The sequence below is a fragment of the Rhinolophus sinicus genome, linkage group LG04 (assembly GCF_036562045.2).
Source record: "Rhinolophus sinicus isolate RSC01 linkage group LG04, ASM3656204v1, whole genome shotgun sequence".
NCBI lineage: Eukaryota > Metazoa > Chordata > Mammalia > Chiroptera > Rhinolophidae > Rhinolophus > Rhinolophus sinicus.
Window position 1 is genome coordinate 182176001 of NC_133754.1, and position 18146 is coordinate 182194146.

Below are 18146 nucleotides of genomic sequence, written 5' to 3' on the forward strand. Positions count from 1 at the left end.
AATATTTGGAAAACGGCGTCCTCGCTGCTAAATAAGATTGGTGGTATGTGTAGACAAACTGTCTCCAGTATTTTAGTTATTTCTTTTAACAAAAAATTGTGTAAGGATTGCTGTGGCTTCTGGTACCTCTTTTGGAATTAAGAGAAAGTTGAAACTGGGCATTTCTCTGGAGGAGACAATGAGAAAGGAAATAGAATAAAAATGGTGGAAATTAGTTTCCTTTCCAAAGACTCTCTCCTATTATAGCACACACATTCTCTCTCTTTTTTGCTATCAAATGTTTTGTCTGTGCAGTGTTCCTTTTGGGCATCGTTACTGTTTTTTTCTTTCCCATTCTTTTCATTGGTGTATAGGAAATATCCCCACTTGTATAACCTTACTGACTGACCTATTACATCAGAAGTAAATTGTTATAAAAGCTGAACCTCAAGTGAGTAAGTTTTTTAAAAGTGCCCACTATAACCCCTGCCTTCCCCATGCAGTAGGATTCTGAATCATGTCTGTTTTCTAAGGAGAATCAAGGCGGTTAGGGATCCTGTAATGCCAATACCCTCATTTTACTCCTGGGAAAGAAATGGAGGCTCAGAGCAGTTAAATGACTTGCCAAAATCTGTGCTAATTGATTTTTAAAACTTGGTGTCCATTTCCTTGCAACATTAGTAAAAAACAAACAAACAAAAAATTTCTTCATTATCCCAGATAGTATACCATTTCCTTCTAATTCTTTTTAAAGGGTTATGGAATGTGAATGTTACATGTTACATTCTTTCAAATGTTTGAATAAGGTGCTTGAAAACAAAATCTTTAGTGTTACAGAAATCAAATTTTTGTATCCTTTTGCCAGGACCCAGGTGGCTCCTTAGTCCTCCCTACCCCCACCCCCATTTTTTTAGAAGCAAGCATAAAGGTTAAAAAAAAAATCAATATGTAATGCGGCCAAAATTTCTTTTCCAAAATAAAGCAAAGCCTCTGTTTACGAAAATAAAACCAAAGCAATTTCATATAAAAGTGGTGAATGTGTGAACAGTGTTACATTCCTATAAAAGTGAGTTAGGTATACATTTTGGGGAAAAATACTGCAATCCTTTGTCGATGACACGGTTAATTCTGGCTCCTAATTTTGGATGGGGTTTCTAGCTTTGCCTTTTCCCTCTAAAAATAAAAGTGAAGTGAAGATGTTTTTAACCAGCATGCACCTATTTAAATGTCACCTTCACTGCCTCATCTTCCCAATCTACATTAACAACCCATAGTCACTGTTTATCATATTTCCTCATTAATTTTCTTCATAGCACTTAACATTATCTAAAATGATCTTGTCCAGTGTTTTCGTTTTTTGTGTTTGATTGTTTTATCCACAGGAACGTTTCTTCCAGGAGAGCAGTGTCTCTATCTGATGTGCTCAGCACTGTAGCCTGTGCCAAGAATGGTGCCTAGCTCTTAATTGGCAGTCAGTATATATTTATTGACTGACTGAATGAATGAAGAATATGATGGAGAGGAAGATAAATGTAGTTTTTGGCTTCTTGTCACATCTTTCTGAGTTGAGGTTTAGAGTGGCAGTAGGTACAAGCACAACAAAAGTAGAGATGGGTCAACTTTAGCTGTTCATTCAACAGATATTTGTTGAGAGCCTGCTAGAAACTATGGAAGAACACAGGGCAACTAAAATATGGGAGACTCATACTTTTGTGACAGACATAGACAATCCTGAGATGCTTTCCCTGTCACTTCCCAGACACTTAGGATATGCTCAGTGCCTTGTACTTCTTTGTGTTGGTCTGGCCCAACTAGATCAGAAGTTCCTTCAGGGGAAAGTAGGAGCTTGTCTTATTCTTATGTCTACCTCTGGTGTGTGAATTAGTGCTTGGTACTCAGTTAAGAATGAATGACTTAATCTTCATATATAGCAGTTCAGAGAATGGGCTCTGGAAGTAGACTACCTGGGATAAAATTCGGATCTGCCACTTATTAGCTAGGTGATTTTGGCAAGAAATAGGACATTTTTGTGCCTCAATTTCTTCATCTATAAAATGGGTAATAATAGCACCTACATAGTGGTGTTCTGTGAGTATTAAGTGAGGTAATGGAGGTATAGCATTTAGCACAGTTCTTGGCATACAGTAAATTCAGTAAACATTATCATGATGGAAAGATCCACAAAGAGGATCAGTAAAAGTGTTAGAGGATTTCGCGAAGAAATAGACTACCTCTGTCCTATGGAGCCAGGGTTTTGGGGGAGAAAGCAGAGTCTCAGATAAGCTTCTTGAAAGAGGTGCAAATGAACTTGAAAATAGAAGAATCGACCTGAAAAACATAGACGATTTGTAATCTGACCCATTTCTATTCCCAGTCCTACTCATTTCTTTACCTTATTTTTTCTTTATTATTATTTTTCTATAAAATGTAGTTGTTTTCTGCTCTCTACAAAGAGATTGTAAGAGAAAGAACAGTTTCACTTTTTGTCGCATTTTATATCTATTTTTTGTTAATAGATGATGTTTCAATTATGTAAATCCATGTTGTATAATCAAGAGTTTATTCCTGTTCCCTGAAGTTTTATCAGTGTTACAGAGATGCAAGGATTACAGATGTACTGTTTGTTTTTCTTATTGTTTCCTAGCTGTTAGCAATTTCTCCTCACGTTTGCTTATTATTATAGAATCACATTCTTTTGAAAAAGAACGTAATTTCAATTTGTAGATTAAATACATACCTTTTTCAGATGGGGCCATGATACATAGGCTGTGTCAGAAGTTGAGAGGACAGACACCTGGATAGAAGCAATTGTCATTCATTTTCTACACTTTCTTTTAAAGAAACTTTGGTTAGCATACAAATAACAAGTCTATTTTGAACTATATTTAGTATATGTATTTTTGCCATTTTTAAAAAGTAAGGTAGATTTGCATACAGTAAAATTCACCCTTTTTAGTGACGAGTTCTTCAAATTTCAGCCATTACAGACAGTCACGTAACCACCACCATAATCAAAATACGAAACAGTACCCATCACCCCCTCAGATTCTCTTGTGCTGCCTCTTTCTAGTCTACGTCTCCTCCCACCCCCAGCCCCGGGCAAACACTGAACTGTTTACTTCCTCTATAGTTTTGCCTTTTGCAGAATGTCATATCAATAGACTCGTAGTATGTAGCTTTTTGAATATGACTTCTTTAATTTAGCATAATGCATCTGAGAGTCATCCGTGTTGCCTGTATCAGTCCTTTGTCCCTTCTCATTGCTGTCTACTATTCTGTGCTATGGATGTACGGTTTGGTTATCCATTCCCCAGATGAAGGACATTTGAGTTATTTGCAGTTTGGGGCAATTACTGATGCTTCTATAATGCTTCTATAAGCATTCACACACAGATTTTTGTGTGAATATATTACTTGGATATATAAACACTCAGGAGTAGAATTAATGGGTTGTATGACAAGTGTATGTTTGACTTTATAAGAAACTGTCATTGTTTTCCAAAGTGTCTATACCATTTTATGTTTCCAACAGCAGCCTTGTTAGTACTTGGTATTGTCAGTTTTTAAAATTGTAGTTATTCTGATAGGCAGTGGTGTCTCATGGTATTAATTTGCATTTTTGTAATAACTAATAATGTTAAGCATTTTTTCATGTATTTATTTGCCACCTGTATATCTTCGTTGGTAAAATGTCCAAATCTTTCGCATATTTTTTATCGGGTTGTTTGTTTTCTTCTTATTGAGTTTTGAGAGGTCTTTATATATTTTGGGTACAAGTCCTTTATCAAATGTGTGATTTGTAAATATTTTCTCACAGTTGTGGCTTGTCTTTTCATTTTATTAACAGTATTTCTTATAGAGCAGAAGAAATTTGATGAAGTCCAATTTATCAATTATTCTTTTATGAATTGTGTTTTTGGTATCCTATCTGAGAAATCTTTGCCTAACCCCAAGTTCACAAAGATTTTCTAGTATGTTTTTTTCCTATGTTTTCTTCTAGAAGTTTTGTAGTTTTAGGCCTTACATTTAGTCTGATCCATTTTGAGTTAATTTTTGTGTATTGTGTGAGCTATGATCAAGGTTCATTTTTGTGTGTACATGAATTTTTTTGGTATGTGAATGTCCATTTCTAGCACCATTTGTTGAAAAGGCTAGACTTTTTTCCATTGACTTGTCTTTGATCTTTGTTGAAATCAGTTGGCTATATATGAGTGGGTCTGTTCCTGGTCTCCATGCTCTGTTTCATGGATCAATATGTATGCTTTCACCAACACCCAGTCTGTCTCAATTATTGGAGCTTTAAAGTAAGACGAAACCATGTATTATGAGTCCTCCAACTTTCTTTTTCAAAATTGTTTTGGGTCTTTTGGTTCATTTGCTTTTCCATATAAATTATAGAATCAGCTTGTCTATTTCTGTTTTAAAGATCTTTCTGGGATTTTGATTGGAATTGTGTTGACCCTATAAATCAGTTTGGGGAGAATTGGTATTTTAACAAGTTTACTTTTAATATTTTAGTTTCTTTGCTGTATTACAATGTGAAAATCATAATTGTTAGCTTCACAAATAAGGGAGCAACCCTATGAGAAGAATTCTATGTAGTTTAGCAAGGTTGCAGGATACAAAGTCAATTTACAAAAATCAATTGTATTTTTATATACTAGCAATGAACAATTAGAATTGAAATTTTAAATAATACCATTTACAGTAGAACAAAAATCATGATACACTTAGGTGTGAATCTAACAGAACATATTCTCGATCTATATGCTGAAAACTACGAAACGCTGAAGAAAAAAAATCAAAGAAGGATTAGATACGTGGAGATATATACTGTATTCATGGATTGGAAGAATTTACATTACATTTATTTTATTTATTATTTTTTAATTAAAGTTTATTGGGGTGACAATTGTTAGTAAAGTTACATACATTTCAGGTGTACAATTCTGTATTACATCATCTATAAATCCCATTGTGTGTTCACCACCCAGAGTCAGTTATTTTATTTTTTTAAAACATGTTTTCATTGTTCTTGGGTAGATACCCACGAATAGAATTGCTGGGTCGTATGGTTACTCTATATTTAACTTTCGAGGAACTGCCAAACTGTTTTCCAAAGTGGCTGCACCATTTTATATTCCCACCAACAGTGTAGGAAAGGTCCAGTTTGTATCAAATCTGACATTTCATACTTACTGGATTATTTGTTTGTTTATCCCTGCCACACCAGCCAAATGTAAGCTTTATGAGCGCTTAGACTGTTTTGTTCACTGCTGTATCCCCAGCACCTAGAAGAATAGTGCTGGTACATAGTGGGCATGCAATAAATATTTGGAATGAACAATTGAACAGTATAGTTTATAAATATTTTACATATATATACATATATATGCTATTTTTCTTCCTCTTAAATCTTTTTCAGATCTTCTGCATCAGAATTTCTCTCTCCTTAAATGCATTGGGAAGTTCCCATCTTTTTATATGTTCCAGAATAGATGGAATAACTTGGAAAATCCCTTCCTTACTGTTATTTATTTATTTATTTTGCTAGCCATTTTTTAAATTAGTTTCAGGTGTACAAAACAATGTACTAGTTAGACATTTACACCCCTCACAAAGTGATAACCCCCCTCCCCTAATCTACTACCCCTCTGATATCATATGTAGCTGTTACAGTTCCACTGACTCTATTCCCTGTGCTGTGCTCCACATCTCATGACTGTATCTATATTAAATTATAGTCGACATTCCATATTGTTCAGCTTCAGCTTCAGGTATACACTGCAGTGGTCAGGCATCTACACCATCCATGAAGTGGTCTCTCTAATAAGACAAGTGCCCATCTGACCCCCTACAAAATCTTTACAACATTATTGATTATATTCCTTGACTGTTAGAAATGATTTATCTATAAAACTATTTGGGGGAAGAGGATAAGTATTTGACAGTTTTTTAAAATTTATTTGATTACTATTTATTTAGGCTTTCTATTTCTTGAGTCCATTTTGGCAATTTATATTTCCTTATAAAGTAGGCCTTAAATTTTTCAAATTTATTGACTTTAAATTAAATATGTATAATTTTTAAAAATGTATTCTGCATTGGTAGTTGTGATCTCCTTTCTTACTCTACCCTGTTTTTGTTATTTTTTGTGGAAATACTTCCTAGAGACTAGTCAGTCTATTTTAATTGTCTTTTTTTAAAAATCAGTTTCTTCTGGGTTGTATGTGTGTGTTCTTAATTTCTAGAATCAAATGCCTGGTTAATTTTTTTCTTCTAATAAAAGCATCTGAGGATATGAATTTTAATCTGAGTACAGCTTTGGTTGAATCCCATAGGTTTTGCCCCCCTGAGCCCCATAGTTTTGTTTTGTTTTTTCCCCATAGCTTTTAATATACAGTATTCTTGCCATTCATATCAAAACATAGTCCGCCTTAGTTTTGAACTCGGTATTACTCTTATGGGGTGATAAGCAGTTTAAATTGGGGCATAATTTCTGTAAGAGGTGGTTTGGGACTCAGGTATCATTCATGTGTTACCCATCAGATGTATCTGCCTCAGGATCCAAAAAGGGTTTATATGTAGTGCTGGTACAGAGATTTTTCCCTCTGGCTTTTTTTTGGGCACACAACACCTCTTAGACAAACAGGTATTTGGCAGCTAATGAAGTACCTTTTCTTCAGTGGAGTAGCCGGGCCAAATTTTATAGTTATCACTGGCAATTCAACAGTCATAAATTTTGAACCCTCATCCTTGTGTCTATAGGAGAAGCGCTTGGAAAATCCCCAACTGATCCTCTTGCGTGCTTGCCTCAGTCAGTTCCTTCTGTGCAGGGCTGTTGCTAGAGCTCAAGTTAGGGGGAGGTATGCAAGAGTTCATTTTAATTTCAGCTAGTCTGAGTTTTACTTACTTTTTCCCCCATGCTTTTTCCCCCCAATTATCATTATTTTTTAATCGGAGAGAAACAGTGTTGTGTAGTGGAAAAGTTCTGGACTAGAAGTTAGACATCCAGCTGATAGTCCCAGTTTTAACGCTTAGTGGCTGGTTGACTGGGACATGTTATTTAACCGTTTTTTACAGTGGGAATTCTAATCCCAGCATCACAGAATTCTTTTAAGGCTCACCTAAAATAATACACAAAAAGAAAGTGCTTGGAAAACAAGAAAGAGTCACTATAAGGGGTTCCAATTTTATAGATATAATTACAGAGATTAGTTTACTGGCTCAAGGTTACTGAATAAATCATTAAAAGAATCAAGGAAATTAATCACTTCACTCATACTTGATAGACACATAATCTAATAATCACTAGACAGCAGCCGCTATTGCCCACTCTGATGCCCTTTGGGGGAAGTTTGCATTGGTTAAAACAGCAATTTGCTTCTGATGTACACTGATCTGATCTTAATATACATCTTTGGGGCTCCGAAGCAAGAATAATTACTGATGGCTCAAACTGCCAGCTCTCAGAGGGCAGATTTCCAATATTTCTTTCTTTCTGTTTCTTGTATGCCACTGATATTTACTTTTGAATGTCTACTAATTATTTGGTCTAAGAGCTGACCTTGTAGGAAGTGAATGAGATAGTAAGTATTTATCACACAGGAAAGCCTATTTTATTCTTGGGAGTAAAAAGAAAAATTAGAGATGGAGAAAAGTAAAGAAAAACAAACAAATTAAAAAAAAAAAAAAAGAATCCCTGGAGCCTAGCTGTGAAGATACGGATTTGAGTCAGTCTTCAGCAGTTCCTCTTTGGAGGATTTCTGAGATGTCAGAGAAACCCAGGGCCATATATCATGGTTTGTTTCTGTTTCAGCATGACTCAGAGGGTTCCGGGACCAAATTTTCATTCATTCAGCAAATATTTATGTAGTCACTCCTGCGTGCCAGATGTTGTGCTAAGGGCAGCAGATACAATGGTGTGCAAATATAAGTGGACCTGGTCCTAGTGGGATTCAGACAGGTAGTGGTGATATACATTGGGGTAAGCCCCCTAAGAAAGGCAAATGGTGTGATGAGGTTGGAGCACATGGGGGAGCCCCCAATAAGGCCTGGGGAGTGAGGGAGGCTGAGGGAGACCTGGAGGACAAGGCAGTTAGCCAGGAGAAAGCTGGTGTTGGTCAGCCCTGCGGGGGACAATGTCCAGGTTTGGCAAGAAAATGAGACAGGTTCGGTTGGCTAATGCTGGTGAAGTAGGAATATTTTCCTTGAGTCCCCAAACGATGTAAATGATGTAGGATCTGCCGGCAGTGTCTGGGTGTGGGCCGGGATCGTGTCTCGTGAAGCCCCAGAATGGACACACGGACTAGGGAGAAGCAAAAAGTTTTAAAAAGAGGATAGTTTATTAGAGGCAGGAGAAGAGGTTGCAGCTCCAGAGTGGGAGGGGGTCTCGAATGGGGGTGCCCAGTGACTGAGGCAAAAGCTCTTACTTTTATACCTTCCCTTGCCTGCTTGGGGAGGGGGCTGGAGACTTCTAGTGGAATTCATCTATCAGGTTTGTCCTGTTTGCTCATCCTGAAGGGATTAATGAACCAACCCATTCCTATCTATCAGATCTGCTCCTTTGTCCTGCCAGAAGGGATTTGAGATTATTTATTAACCTTAAGGCGTATTCTCATGTCTCTGTCCTGGAGTGAAGGAGACATTCCAGACCCTGGAGTTTCAGGACATAGTTGCGTTTTGTTTATTCCTCCAGGGACCCCCCAGTCTACCTAGCAACATGCTAACTAACTTGTCTCGTTGGGGGGTGAGAACGTGTGCAGAGGGAGTTAGAGAGGTGCTCAGGGCTTTCCTGTCCTTGTGAAGGACTTTTATCTTTATCCCAGGAGCAGTGGGACACTGCTGACGGCTTTAAGTCAGGAAGAGACATGGTTAGTATTTAGCTTAGAAAGATCTCCGGTTGCTGTGTGGAGCATGGATGGAAGGGAGGGAGACTGAAGCCAGAGGGTTCAGTTAGGAAGCTGTTATGGTGGTCCAGGCTGGAGAGAGTGATGGGGAGAGTGGCATCTCTGCCAGGGATGGAGAAATGGCTGGTGGAGAGCTAGATCTACTTGGAGGAGTCTTGGGAGGAAAAAGTGTCAGGTCACGGTGATTGACTGGATGTGGAGGATGCGGAAAAGGAGTTGGGAAAGATGCCCAGTGTTCTGGCTTGGGCAGCCAGATGGAAGGCCGTGCCATCCACTGAGGTCTGGAAGAAGGAGAAGAAACAGGTTTGTTGAGGAAGAGCCGCTTTTGCAGCCCGGTGTTTCGGGTGCTTGTGCACTATCTAAGGGTAGGTAGGAAGCAGAGCCAGCAGGCTTGAGTCAGAGACAGGAAAGAGAATCTAGACGAGCTGTGTGTCTAGGGCCCACCCCCACGTTGCCTCAAAGCAAGCTTGAGCCAGCAACGGAGTCTTCTTGTAGGAACGAGCCTCCACTCTCCAGGCCGGGAGGCTCGGCAGGTAGAAACTTTTCAGGAGTTTTTCTCCTGTGATGTTTCCCCTGTCTTCACGTCAGCCCTTGCCTCTGTGAACTTCATTGTTCAGGATTGTTTTGAGGAAGAAATGAGGAAATGGTTGTAGTCAATCAAAATGGGAAGCTCTGAGGATTTGGGATTTGTGCTGTGTCAAGGTGCCATCACGTTGTAGACTCTTGGCCCTGGGAAGGATCTCAGAAGCATCTAGTCCAGACTCTCACCCAGAGCAGGAAGCCAGGTTGTACGAGTCTGTTGGATGAAACACATTGGCAGATTTTTTTCCTTCTCTGTAGCTACTGGGGACAGACAGTGTTATTTTCATGTTCTGTGCCGGCAGGGATTCACAGTGACAAGTATAAGGTACCAGGACTGTTACAATTGTGAGGGGAGAAAGGCTGCGTATACTACTCGGCTTAGATATAGCTCAGGACTTTCCAGTCAATTCTAATCCAGTTGCAGATGAGCCTCGTAAACCTCCTTTAATGGCAGCAGGAACAAAGCTGCTTCTGTTTGGCAGCTGAGGGGGAAGAAGAAAGAACTTTTAGGCGTAGATGGTTTTCAGAGCCTCCGTACGGGGAGTGGCAGGGTGAAGCAAGCTCATTGATCCTCTTCTCTCGTAGTTTCTTTTCACCCATCTTCTGATCATTGGTGTAGCCAAGGGAGGAAGGAGAGAGGCCTTTCCCTGGCCTCTGGACACATCGATATTGCTGGTACTAGTTGCTAGTTTTTGTGGAAAATAGAACATTGGAGCTGAGCAAGTCTCCCTCCACTTTGGGTTAATTTCACACTCTGGGCTTTCAACAATCGGTTACTGTGAGGCCGACCCCTTAAAATTACTCAGTCTCTAGACCTCATCGTGTTTGGGTAAAAGTGCTTCTCCGGGATTTTAAGATGAGTCAATCATGTGTCCACTGAGAGTTTTCCAGTTTGCTTTCCCTCAGGTGATCTGAGGGTGGGTTACCTTGAACTTTCGTGTTTGGGTTTTGTGGCGCCGTCAGCGTCTTCTCTCCTCCTCCTCCTCCTCCTCCTCCTCCTCCTCCCACTTCCATCCCCCTTCTTCCTCCTTCTGCTCTTTCTCCTTTTGCTCCTTCTCTCTGTCTCTCTGTCTCTCTCTCTGTCTCTCTCTCTGTCTCTCTCTCTCTCTCTCTCTCTCTCTCTCTCTCTCTCTCCCTCCCTCTTTCCCTCCCTCCTCCTCTCCCTCTCTCTTCCACCTCTCTTTATTCTTTGAGGAACTTTGAGATTCAAGTTAGAGTAGTAAGCTTTTTCAGGCTTTAACTGAGACGAAATGATCTGGTCAGTCTCTCATAGAGTGGTAATGCTCATTCTTTCCCTGCCTCCAACCTCTTATTAAGAAATATTTATAACATACTGAAAAGTTGAAAGAATAGTATAATGGTCGCCCACTTTCCTTCTACCGAGATTTAACAATTAACCTCTTGCCCTATTTGTTTTTATCTCTCTATATAAATACTTTTTACTAAAGGGTTAGGGTTAGGGGTTAGATGTTGCAGAAGAAAAAATGAATGAATTTGAAGATACAGCAATAGAAACTATCCAAAGTGAAACATAGAAAAAAAGCTGGGGTAGAAAAACAAGAGGCATCACTGAGCTGTGGGACAATCTCCTTTTATGTCTCTTTCATTAAAAAAATGAAAAACAAAATAATAATAATAATAATAATAATAATAATACTACATTGCATAGTCTGTTTCCTCCAGGTTTTCTTGTTGTTGTTTTGTTTGGTCTCTTTTTCCACGTAGGGACTTTCCTGGGATGTGTAGCGCACCCTGGTTGGCGGCTTGTGGTTAAGCACGAGAGGCCCATGCTGATTGGGAGGGGGCACTGACCGTATGGATGTGCTGGTCCTGGAGGGGCTGTTTGCCGGGGATCCCCAGTGTCAGTATCCTTAGATTTTTTTTCTTGGGCTCAGTGCCCCAGAGAAGTCTCTTTCTGTCTCCTGCCTGGGAGATAAAGGTCTAGCTGCCAGACTTCTGGGAGCTGAGTAGGTGAAGGGGGCCCGAATGTGGAGGGTGGTTCTCAACAATTAATACATATACTCAGTTAGTCCTTCTGTTTTCAGTATTGAACTCACGCTCTCAACTGTGTCTTGGGTACCCCAGTCCAGGGACGCTCTCCACTCTCTGAAGAGGACATTTTCAGTGTTCCACCGTGTTGGGACAGTCACCCAGTGACCGGAAGTGGTAGAAGGGATGCCTTATGCCCCATTTTTTTAGGTTCCAGAGGGACCGGGTGCTTCCAGTTCCCCAAACTGTTAAGGATCCTTCTGGGGAGATTTCACTGGTTGTCAGTGTGCTCTCCTCCTGGCGTGGGTCTCCACTACAGATTCGGCTTTCCTCGGCCTGCGAAGTCACTTACCACACGTCTATTGTACAAAAGAAGACCACAGACTCAGAATTTTAAAATAAGGCTTTATCACTTCTAAGAACTGCAGTCCAGGAAGGAAGGAGGGGAGTGGCTGCCAGCCAGAGGCTGGGGACCACCCCATCCTAGTTTCTTAACATAGCAAATGACTGGCTCTTTTGGCAACTTTTTTCCTTTCCCGCCCAGAGGAGAATGGAAACAGTCTGCTAGAGTTCTAGGGCTAATTGGGCAGCAAACAAAAATCTGACTAAACAGACACAGGTTAAAAAAATATTTGGGACACCCCAAATCCAGGAATTTCATTTGGAATTGGCTCATTAACTCACCAGGAAGCAGGAAATCAAGTGAAGCTTAAGATCATTTCTTCTTATGCTGAATACCCCCTGCTGTACCCCAATATGCATCCTCAATGGAATGGTCTTAGGCATAGAACTTTTTACTAAATTATATAGTTTGGAGAGACAGACTTCACCAGTCAGTTCTCCACCACCCACCCATCCCCTAGCTGAAGGCTGGGCCAAAAACATTATCCTCACACACATATTCTGAGGGTAATAGTCAAACAACGCCTAAGTAAATGGGAGGGGCAAAGAGCCCACCTACACATTTTGGTACAAATCGATGGCCAGAGAGAATGGCCTCTGGTCTAGGTGAGTTAGACAGACAAGAAAAAAAACAAAACAAAAAAAACACCTACATGGGTGCTGTGTATTAAAATACAAAAAGCAGAATCTTTTCTGTAGAGTGTGGAAGACTGATGAGAAAGTCACCCAGTCTGCATGTATATTCAGTGAAAGTTCATGCAAACTCAGCTATTTCTTTTGGATTTTCAATGTCTCTTCTCTTCTTGGAGCTCCACCTTCTTCTTGCGCTTGATCCTGAGCCCACAACCCAACAGGATGTTTTCTTTTCCTGGTATCTTATTGCAACCAGTTACCCGGATTTGGGAAAAGGAAGCAGCCCTCCTGAAATTAGACCTTTGTGTGTGTTGGGGGATGGGAATGGGGGAAACCATTTCTGCCATCTGGAAGCTTCCCGGGGGCTTTTGTCATGTCACTTTGACACCTCTAGAATGGCTGTGTTGACGTTCCAGAGGAGGCTTGAGCCTGTGGTCTTGTCACGCTGTGTGAGACGAAGCATTTTTTTAATATCTCAGACCTGAAGCAGATTAAATCTTCGATCAGAACAGATTGGGCTGATCAGAATCTTGGGCTTCACAATAAGATGATTCCTAACACCGCTGTCGTGGACAAGTGACTCCGTCTCTGTCAGGTTCTGTTTCTTTATAAAATGGACAAAATCAGGGTTTCTCTACCTCTGCACCGCTGACCTTTTGGGTCGTATGAGCCTGTGCGTTACGGAATGTTTGGCAGGTCCCTGACTCTCCCCACTAGGTGCCCAAAGCACCCTCCAATTGTGACGATCAAAACTGTCTCCAGACATTGCCGAATGTACCCCGAAGGGTAAAATCACTTTCCATCGAAAACTGCTGGACTAGATGGTCATCTTTATGTCCCCTGTGTGCCCTGGGTTTCTGGACTTATATGAAACATTCCATTCTTTCCCCCTCTTTCTTTCCAAAGTGTATGTTCCCTAACCCTTTAGTCCTTAGGGAAACTCCCATTTAAGTCAAGACATGTGATTTGGGGCCATTATATACCACATCTACCAATTTAAGGTACTGGCCACATTGTGGGTTCCTTTCAAGATCAAGACAGATAGTGATTCTCGGTGCCTGCAGTTCCAGGCAGAATCTGCAGTCGTCACAGAGGCTGTATCAGGAGAAGGACAGCTCTTTGCAGAGAAACAGGTAGACAGAGGCTGGCAGACCATTGGACCACTAGCAGAAGAGCTGTGCTGCCGTGGGCGCCGGGCAAGGGCAGTGGGTTTTGTTTTGTTTCTTTAGCAAATGTAAAATGCCTCCCAAATGGCTGCGTGATAGTATCACTCATTGTCTTGTATCAAAACGGCCCTCATTCTTGAGTCCTTTCTTTTAAAAATGTCTTCTTTCCAATTGTGGTTTTTTTCTGTCCTGGAAGATTAATTACCATTTCACCACTTTTTGTCTTTGTTCGGTCTTTTTGTTGAACACGTTAATGTAACTAAATAGTATTTACTACTATGAGCTATTGATTTTAAGAAGATATAAATTGGTTTGGTTTCCTTTTTTGGTTGATGTTTTTATTTGCACATGTTTGGTCATTTCCCGGCTCCTTTTTCCAAGGAACCTTGTGTAATAGGCAGCCTCAGCAAGAAGAAAATGGCTGCTTTGGAACTGAGGTGAAGTGACTACAGTAGGACAGGGAACCCCTATTTCTGATCTCTTTTTGTCCCCAGTTTAAAATTTCCTTTCTACTAATCAAAGTTCCAAGGTCCACAAGGCGTTGCTTTAGAGACTTTCTAGCTCCTTAACTTTTTGGTTCTAAACTTTTTGAAACAGAATGTGGAAAATTAGATCGAAAATGAGGATTTCTTGTGAAAGAGAAAGTGAATGGTCATCTCTGTAACTGTCTTCAGCATCTTTCTGGGTCTGGGCTTAGGATTTGGTTTCTCGGCTATCAGGCGCTCCTCTCAGATCCTGGCAGCAGCCCAGGGTTTGGATGTCATAACATTGGACATCTGAGTCTTACACAACCTCTGGGTGTGCTTACAAGGGCGTGGAATCAAGTCACTGTTCCCCCATCTCTGCACGGCCTAAAGCTTGTGACCACCCCAAGCAACCGGCCTCCTCCCTTCTCTCCCATCCCCACCACCCGCAAGTAACCCTGAACAGGACCGTCCCCAGGTTACCAGCTATCATCAAACCACTTAGAGGGCGCGCTGCCCTGTTCTTGCCCTGATGCTGTGTGGTCGCTCTTGGTCACTCTCACTTCCACAAAGTATAATTTCAATACAATTCATAGGAAATTATAATTTTAGATAACTGCTATTTTATAGAGGTAAGCCCGGGCACCTGTCTTCAGATGAAGACGTCCTGGGGCAGTTCCGTCTTAAGCGAAACTGCATTTCTTTTTCTAATTAAAGTTTATTGGGGTGACAATTGTTAGTAAAGTTACATAGATTTCAGGTGTACAATTCTGTATTACATCATCTATAAATTCCATTGTGTGTTCACCACCCAGAGTCAGTTCTCCTTCCATCACCATATATTTGATCCCCTTTACCCTCATCTCCCACCCCTGCATTATTTTTTTGTTTGAAGTTTTCATCTAAAATCCTCTGATGATCTTTTAAAAACAGCTTTCTTGAGCTATGATTCACATACCTTACCAATCACCGTTTAAAGTGTACAGTCGATGGGTTTTGGTGTAGTCACAGAGGCACGCAGGCATCATCACAATTTTAGATACTGTCATCACCCCAAAAAGAAACTCTGTACTTCTTAGATATCACCCCAACTTCCCTATCCCCCCTGCCCTAGGCAACTACTGATTTACTTTCTATCTCTATGGATTAGCCTGTTCTGGGCATTTCCTGTAAATGGACTCCCACAAATGTGGTTCTTTGTGATTGGCTACTTTGACTTAACATGTTTTAAAGGTTAGTTCGTGTTGTAGCAGGTATCAGTGCTTCATTCCTTTTTATGGCTGAATAATATTCCACTGTATGGATAGACTTCATTTATCCATCCATCAGTTGATGGCCACTTGGGTTGGTTCTACTTTTTTATTAAAAAAAAAAAAAGATTTTATTGGGGAAGGGGAACAGGACTTTATTGGGGAACAGTGTGTACTTCCAGGACTTTCTACAAGTCAAGTTGTTGTCCTTTCAGTCTTAGTTGTGGAGGGCGCAGCTCAGCTCCAGGTCCAGTTGCCGTTGCTAGTTGCAGGGGGCGCAGCCCACCATCCCTTGTGGGACTCGAGGAATCGAACTGGCAACCTTGTGGTTGAGAGCCCACTGGCCCATGTGGGAATCGAACCGGTAGCCTTCAGAGTTAGGAGCATAGAGCTCAAACCGCCTGAGCCACTGGTCCGGCCCGGGGTTGGTTCTACTGTTTAGCTATTCTGAACAATGCTGCTGTGAACATGCATTTATAAGTTTGTGTAGATGTATGTTTTCTTTTCTCTTAGGTATATACCTAGGAGTGGAATTGTTGAATCTTATGGTAACTCTACATTCAGCCATTTGAGGAACTGCCAGACTGGTTTCCAAGGAGGCCGCACCATTTCACATTCCCACCAGCAGTGCATCAGGGTCTTAATGACTTTATATCTTATGCTGTGGGTATAATGTCTTGTTTCTTCAACTGGACTACAAGTTCCCAGAAGTCAAGAAATTGCTTTGTGCTTTTTGGGGAAGTTGTCCTCCGTAGATTTCATTTAGTTGTGTGCATTTTATTGTGCGATAGCTAGATACTTCGCTTCCTGGGGCCTCAGTTTCTTCCTTTTAAAAAGGAGTTGATTATAATAATTTCCGAGGGTCGCTGTAAGCTTTAAATGAGATGACACATGTAAAACGTATAGGACAACATATTCCACATAGTAAGTCTTCAATAAATGTTAGATACTACTATTGGGGGTGACTTTTTTCTTATTGCAACTGAATTATTGACTGAGTTTTTTCTTTAATGTGAACTTTTAAAAGAATTTTGGCTGAGGTTATGATATCTCAGTTAGACACTGGTTAAAAAATTAGTATATCGAGAAATGGTAAGATGGCAGAAACTTTGGACCTGAGCGTTTGTATCTATATACTCACATAATACCACACTCCTCACTGAATTTGAGTGAGTGAGGAGAGTTAAGGGAAAAACTTTTCTAGATCTTTCTGGCTTGCAAACTTGTATTGGCTAGAATAGCTATAGTTTGCCTTTCATATCCTCAAGATAAAAGAGATTTCTCTCCCAGCAGTCCATGTGAAAGAGTTTCTGAGACTTTTTTTCCAAGCAGTGGTCTTTGACCTGGGAGTTGGGAATCCAGGGGTGTCAGGAGAGGTGGTTGGAAGGGGCTGTGTGGTGGTTGCCAGAGCCGCTGGGTGGAATCACCTCACCCAGCCATGCCGGGAGCAGAGCTGCTCATTTCCCTCCCAGCAAGCACTGCTCACTTACGTCACTCAGGTTCATTCATTCTGCAGGCGTTTGCTAAGTTATTATTTTATGCCAGATGCCAGAGATGGGCGGGGTGAGAGCGCAGGGATGGGGTGGGAACTGTCATGTTGAAGGGGAATGAATGGCGCTTAGTGTACAAAGAGCAGAGTGCAGCGAGTGACTTCCGCAGTCCTTCCTCAGCGAGCAGTTACTGCGTTAAAGACTAAGTGAGACACCGGGCGACCTGAGTGTGTCCTCTCCCTCACTGAACTCAGCATGTGTCCCCATACCTGCTGTCTCCATTCCTAGCCTGTCCCATCCTCGGGGACTTTGCACCTGCTCTCCCTGTACCTGGGAAATTTCCCCTAGGTCTTCACAGGGTTGGTTCCTTCTCGCTACCTCCTCAGAGGACCCCAGCCCCCGTCACACTCTAGTTCATTAACCTTTTCCGTTTCCCTAGAGCACTTACTCTCTAGAATGATCTCGTTTATTTCCTTGTGTTTATCTCCCTTCCACGTCAGGTATAAAACCTTGCGAGCAGGAGTCTTGTTTAGTTTCGTGGCCTTTCCGATGCCTGGAAGGATGTCTGGCCCATAGCAAGTGTTCAATAAATTATCATTGTTGAATGGATGAAAGAAGTGTACGCAGAGAAACAAACTGGAAAACAGGAGACGTCTCATAAATTCCATGGAGGAGCAATAAGAAACCAGTTGGAAAGCATTGGGTTCTTCTTTATTAGGAAGGTCAAATACCATTTAAAATAGATGATGCTGCTGCTGGTGACAGCCAACAGTCTTGACTATCATTCTAAGCACTGAATTAGTGCTTTACACACATCACTCATTTAATCCTCACAAAAGCTATGAGGCATGTGTGGTTGTTCCCATTTTACAGATGGGGAAACTGACACCGAGAGGTGTAATAACTTGCCCAAAGTCACAGCTAGTAAATAGAAGGGCAGGGATCTGAACCTTAACCATATGGTTCCAAACCCATCTGAGTCACTTTGCTTTGCTGTGTCAAGGTGACCATTGCAGTATAACAGAGAAAAGGACACTTGGGTTCAATTTCAGAGTCTAGTCCATGCTAGTGCCTGAGGGACAGTATGTGTGTGTAGTGGGAAAAGCATTTGGACAGGGATCCAGAGACCCGTTTCTGCTCTCTGGACTGACCAGTTAGAGGCCTTGCCCACTCCAGATGGCTGAGTTTTGCAGGGAGTATCTTAATTCTGAAATGAGGAACTTAGACTCTGGCCTTAGATAATCTCCAAAGTTCTGTCCAATATAAGTTCTTAAGCACCGAA

At 41.1% G+C, this 18146-nt stretch overlaps 1 protein-coding gene across 2 annotated transcripts in view; it reads left to right on the forward strand.

The window, feature by feature from the left end:
• Positions 1-18146, forward strand: part of STXBP1 (syntaxin binding protein 1) — a 59413-nt gene that overhangs the window by 1449 nt on the left and 39818 nt on the right. The window lies entirely within an intron of this gene.